We start from the raw sequence: 6166 nt of genomic DNA on the forward strand, positions 1-6166 counted from the left end.
AATATAATGTTCCCAGTGCCCCACAACACAGAATTTGGGTGGACCCATGATGCCTGGAAGTTCCGTGAAAAAGCAAGTACAAAATAAGTGTGTTGAGTCGGCAGTTGAGTAAACAGCGTCCCTGATAGCCCCAAGGTGCTTTCCGACCTGCTTCGAATGCAGAAAGCAGGCAATGGCTACTAAGAAATGCAAATGACCAAGAAACTCTAACATACTCTCTTACTAATGTTACTTCCCTGAACTTGCCAACTACTTATGCTGAAAATGATGTTACAGAAGTAGGGTTTAATTTAGCAAATAAAATTATAAGATACCTGTTAAATTTGAATCTCAGATAAATAGCAAATAATTTTTTAGTATAAATATGTCCCAAAATATATAATGGCACATACTTAAAATACATTTTTATTTGTTGTTTACCTAAAATCCAAATTAAACTAGGAATCCTATATTTTATCAGGTAACCCTACATAGAAGGAAAGGAAAACTCCGTTCCTTTTCCTTTCAGCCTTTCCTCCCTCATTACTAGGCAGAAGGTAGAGAGTTTTGGTGGAATGTGCCAATATGAAGAAGTGAAATAAAAACAGGTGGCTGAGTGTTGTGCACCATTTCTACTGTTCTCGTAAGAACAAAATACATATGTATGTACGAACTATGACATACAAATAGCATAATTTTGGTGATTCTGCAGATGAATTAAATATTCTTATGTTTGCAATTTAAAACTGGCATTGAGCGGTGAAAAGGTAAAATTCATGCTCATACTTTAAATTTTAAAATTTCTATTTACTTAGAATGACATTAAATAGTAAATAAAATACACCGTGACAAATAAAAAGAGACGATGGAAAAAAGGGGAAAAAATCTTTAGGTTTTAAAACTTTTTTTTTAATTTTAGAGCCAAGGTCTTGCTCCATCGCTCAGACTGAAGTTCAGTGGTGTGATCACAGCTCACTGCAGCCTTGAATGATCCCCCTGCTTCAGCTTCCTGAGTAGCTGGGACGATAGGCACATACAAATTACCGTGCTGGCTAATTTTTAAATTTTTTGCAGAGACGGGGTTTTGCTATGTCACCCAGGCTGTCATCAAGAGATCCTCCTGCCTCCCAAAGCACTGGGAACGTGGATGTGAGCCACCATATTGGCCTTATATTTTAATACTTTTTGTTGTTGTTTTTGTTTTGTTTTGAGACAGAGTCTCACTCTGTCGCCCAGGCTGGAGTGCAATGGGGCAATCTTGCCTCACTGCAACCTCTGCCTCCCGGGTTCAAGCAATTAGCCCAGCTAATTTTTGTATTTTTTAGTAAAGACGGGGTCTTGCCCTGTTGGCCATGCTGGTGTCGAATTCCTGACCTCAGGGTGATCTGCTCAACTTGGCCTCCCAAAGTGCTGGGATTACAGCCATGAGCCACCGCACCCGACCCAGAGTGAGTTTTGAAAGCTGATAAGGAATCGACTGAGTGAAATTGGAGAAAGGTGGTCTAGGGAGTGGGAAGAGGGTACACCAAGGCATGCAGTCATTCAAGTGTGGCTTGTTCAAGAATCCCCAAGTAGGCTCAGCATAATGGGAGCCCTCCATGGCGAGAAGTGGGTGGGTTAAGAGAGGCAAGGGCCACGTCACTAAGGGTCCTATGTATCAGAGAGGTTGGATTTTCTTCTAAAGCAGTGGTTCTCAATGTGGGGTAATTTTGCCCCTCAGGAGACATTTGGCAATGTCTGGAGACAGTTTTCATCGTCCCATCACGGACACAGGTTGCCGCTGGCATCTAATGGTCAAGAGGTTAAGGTCAGTAAACATCCTCCAATGCACAGGATATCCCACCCCCCACCTCACCCCCAGGGTTGGCTATGTAATTTGCAAGGTCCAGTGCAAAGTGAAATTATGGGACCCCTTGTTCAAGAAGCAGGAAAAAAGGTGCCTTTAAAAGCATTAAAGACCGGGCACGGTGGCTCAGGCCTGTAATCCCAGCATTTTGGGAGGCCGAGGTAGGCAGATTGCCTGATGTCAGGAGTTTGAGAACAACCTGGCCAACACGGTGAAACCCCATCTCTACTGAAAATACAAAAATTAGCCAGGTGTGGTGGCGGGCGCCTGTAATCCCAGCTACTCAGGTGACTGAGGCAGGAGAATTGCTTGAACCCGGGAGGCAGAGGTTGCAGTGAGCTGAGATTGCACCATTGCACTCCAGCCTGGGGGATAAAAGGGAGACTCCATTTCAAAACAAACAAACAAAAAAACAAACAAACAAAAACGAACAAACAAACAAACAAAAAACTTACTCTGGCATCATCCAGCCAACCCACTCCCAAATCCAACCTTTATTTACTGCTCCCTGTCCGCCACCTGGGTGAGGGGAACTGCCTTTGAACTTCAAAGCATTTTTGCATGGATCTCCATCCAGACACTTCTTGCACTACCTGGTAATCACCTGCACGCAAAACTTTAATGGCACCGGACTGTGAACTAGACTGTGAGGGCAGGGGGGTCTCTTTTATTTCGCTTTGCAATACCGAGCCTACTATGTCTAGCACAGAGTAGATGCCCAACAAATAAATCTGGGGGGAAGGAAGGAGTCAGGGAGGAATAAAGGAAACGAGAGAAGGAGGGAGAAGGAAGGTGGAAGAGAGGGAAGGGGGAGAAAGAAGAAGGGAAGGCTGTTAGAGATTTTTCTAGTGTTACATGAGTAGTAAATGTTGCTGTCTATATGCAATTTTTATTTTTAGGAGTCCATTAACTAAACCATAAAAATAAACGCTGGTCTCTAATAAAAATGATGTCTGTCAATAAAGTGAGGTCCTTAGTACTTAGATCCGTTGCCGAAACTTTTCTGAATCCCAGGCGAAGTATTTTATCATTTCTCTGATGATGACTGCTTATTCCAGATGGTCCTTATTCAAACACTGGCCTTTCACAGGTGTCCCTTCTTGCCTAATGTGCTCCCAGCAGTGACTGGCCTATGACTGCCCCTGAGTGTGAGGGGAGGAAACCCTCAGTGACCTGCCCAGCCATGGGAGCCCCTCAGACCTGCTTCCCAGGTGGAGCACACCCTGCTGTCAGCCTCGCTCTGCACTCTCAGACAAGCCATCATCCAGAGTGGCATCAGCCAACCGCTAGCTCCTTTCCTCTTCTTTTTTTCCTTTCTTTTCTTTTTTTTTTTCTTTTTTTTTTGGTTTTCTGAGACGGGGTCTTGCTCTGTCACCCACACTGGAGTGCAGTGGTGCTATCTCGGCTCACTGTAACCCCTGTTCCCAGGTTCAAGGGATTCTCCTGCCTCAGCCTCCTGAGTAGCTGGGATTACAGGTGCCCACCACCACACCCGGCTAATTTTTGTATTTTTAGTAGAGACGGGGTTTCACCATGTTGGTCAGGCTGGTCTCAAACTCCTGACCTCAGGCGATTCGCCTGCCTTGGCCTCCCAAAGTGCTGGGATTACAGGCTTGAGCCACCACACCTGGCGCTAGCTCTGTTTTTCAATTGAGCAATCGAAATTCCCTTAAAGGTGGCCACAGAGCTCCTCCTCCTCCTCCTCCACCTGCCCACCTGATCCTGCGAAACTGCAAGGAGGCCTCCAGAGTCCGCTGAACTGAAGCATTTCTGAAAGAAATGCTGGTCCCTCATAAAGCTGGCACGTAAGTACAGGCACTTAATCCCCTGGCATGCCTGAAGCTGAGGGTCATCTTCCTATTGGAAGTGAAATAGCACAAAGCAGTATGAAAATAAACTCCAGCGCTGACTACGCTTAGGATTAAAAAGTCATCCTGAACGAGCCAAAAAAATAAATAAATAAAAGAAGGAAAGGATAGAAGAAAGGAACGAAGGCTGGGCTTAGTAGCTCACGCCTATAATCCCAGCACTTTGGCGGCAGATCACCTGAGGTCAGGAGTTTGAGAGCAGCCTGGCCAACATGGTGAAACTGTCTCTCTACTAAAAATACAAAACTTAGCCAGGCGTGGTGGCCTTCACCTGTAATCCCAGCCACTCGGGAGGCTGAGGCAGGAGAATCGCTTGAACCCGGGAGGCAGAGGTTGTAGTGATCCAAGATCACACCATTGCATTCCTGCCTGGGCAACATGAATGAAACTCCATCTCAAAACAAAAAAAAAAGGAGAAAGAAGGAAGGAAAGAAGGGAAGGAGAAGAATTAAGTAGAGTATACAGAATATTAGCAGAGTCAATAAGGAATTAAATATTTCCTCTTGGGCTAGAATAATACTTTTTGAGGTATTTGCCAGTTGTTTTCCCACATTTTTAAACTTATCACCTGTCCTCACCTTAGAATTCAAGCACTCTCAATATTCTGTGCTCATTGTCTTAAGAGAAAGCTGTGTCAGGCTAAAAGACAGGGAAACCCAAAAGCCAAAACCCCCAGGGAAGGGGAGAGGACAAGAGTAGGAGTGTAGGTGTTCAGGACACTAGAGAGTGATCCCAGGCTGACTGAGGGAAGTGTGGCTGAGGATATGGTATGAGTGTTGACTTAAATGGGTTCCAGGTCAGAGCCCTACAGACAGTGCAACCCCTAGATACGTGTGTGGGAGCCAAGAGCAGAAAGTGGCCATGCCCTCCTCCCCAGCAGAGCCCACGAAGGCAGCAAACCCAGAGAGGAAAAGTGTGGAGGTGCCTGGGCTTCGGGAGGACATGGATGTGGACCGGCAGCCAGCATGGATGACAGCAGGATCAGCCTGTGGAGATGGACACTGTCAGGACTCTGAAGTGCCCGGGTCCCATGAAGACCCTCAAATTTAGACAGAACTGAGAGAAAGCAAGTTGACTGAGGCAGAATTTTTGTCATTCACAGGCAAAGGTGGCTCGAAACAAAAATTAGCTAGATCTTGCTTCAGCTGCTATGACAGAGACTCAAAACTAACAATGGCTTCATCAGGAAATAAGTTGATTCCTCAGTGGTTCACACCTGTAATCCAGCACTTTAGGAGGCCGAGGTGGGCAGATTATCTGAGGTCAGGAGTTCGAGACCAGCTTGGCCAACATGGTATAACCCCATCTCTACTAAAATACAAAAATTAGCTGGGCATGGTGGTGTGCACCTGTAGTCCCAGCTACTCTGGAGGCTGAGGCAGGAGCATTACTTGAATTCAGGAGGTGGAGGTTGCAGTGAGCCGAGATCGTGCCTCTGCACTCCAGCCCGGGAGACAGAGAGAGACTCTGGCTCAAAAGAAAAAAAATGTGAGCAGGGATGTGGAGAAACTACATCACTCATGCATTGTTGGTGGGAATGTTAAACAGTACGGCCGCTCTGGAGAACTGTTCGGCAGTTTCTTATAAAACTAAGCATGCAACTACCATATGATCCAGTAATTATGTTCTCGAGCATTTATTTAAGATAAATGAAAATTTATGTTTGTGCAAAAACATGTACATGTATCCTCATATCAATTTTTCCTCATTAGAGCCAAGAACTGAAAACAGCCTAGATGTCCTTCAGTGGGTGAACGGGTAGAAGTGGAATATGACTCAGCAATAAAAAGGAAGAAACTATTTGATACATGCTACAACTGGGTGAATCTCCAGAGAAGTAAGCTGAGTAAAAAAGGCCAATCTCAAAAGGTTACACACTGTAGGATTTCATTTATACAACATTTTTGAAATGATGCAGTTTTAGGAATGGAGAATGGATTATTGGCTGCCAGACGTTAGAAGTTGGGGGTAAAGGGGTGGGAGAGAGGTGGACGGGTTTATCCAGGAACAACAAAGGGGGTCCTTGTGATAATGGAACTGTTCTATATCTTGATTGCAGTGGTGAATACACAAAACTACACCTACCCATAAAATCATATAGAACTAAGTACATACACCCACAGAAATGCATATAAGTAAAACTGTGGATATCTGAACAAGATGGGTAGATTGTATCAATGTCAGTATCTTTGTGAAATTGTGTTATAACTGCAAGATGTTGCCATTGGAGGAACCAAGTAAAGAATACGTGAGATGTATCCTTATTATTTCTCAGAATTGCATGTGAACTTACACATAAAATTTAATTTTAAAAAAATCAAATGCATTTTACTCAATTGGGATTACTTAAAACACAGCAGATGCGTGACAACCTCTTGGAATTATAACACAAGACCTTCCTGCTAAAATAAAATGGTCACACTATTACTGTCATAATTTTGTTTTAATTTTAAAAATAAAAATAAAAATAATA

This window comes from Papio anubis, chromosome 14, assembly GCF_008728515.1.
Source record: "Papio anubis isolate 15944 chromosome 14, Panubis1.0, whole genome shotgun sequence".
Lineage (NCBI taxonomy): Eukaryota > Metazoa > Chordata > Mammalia > Primates > Cercopithecidae > Papio > Papio anubis.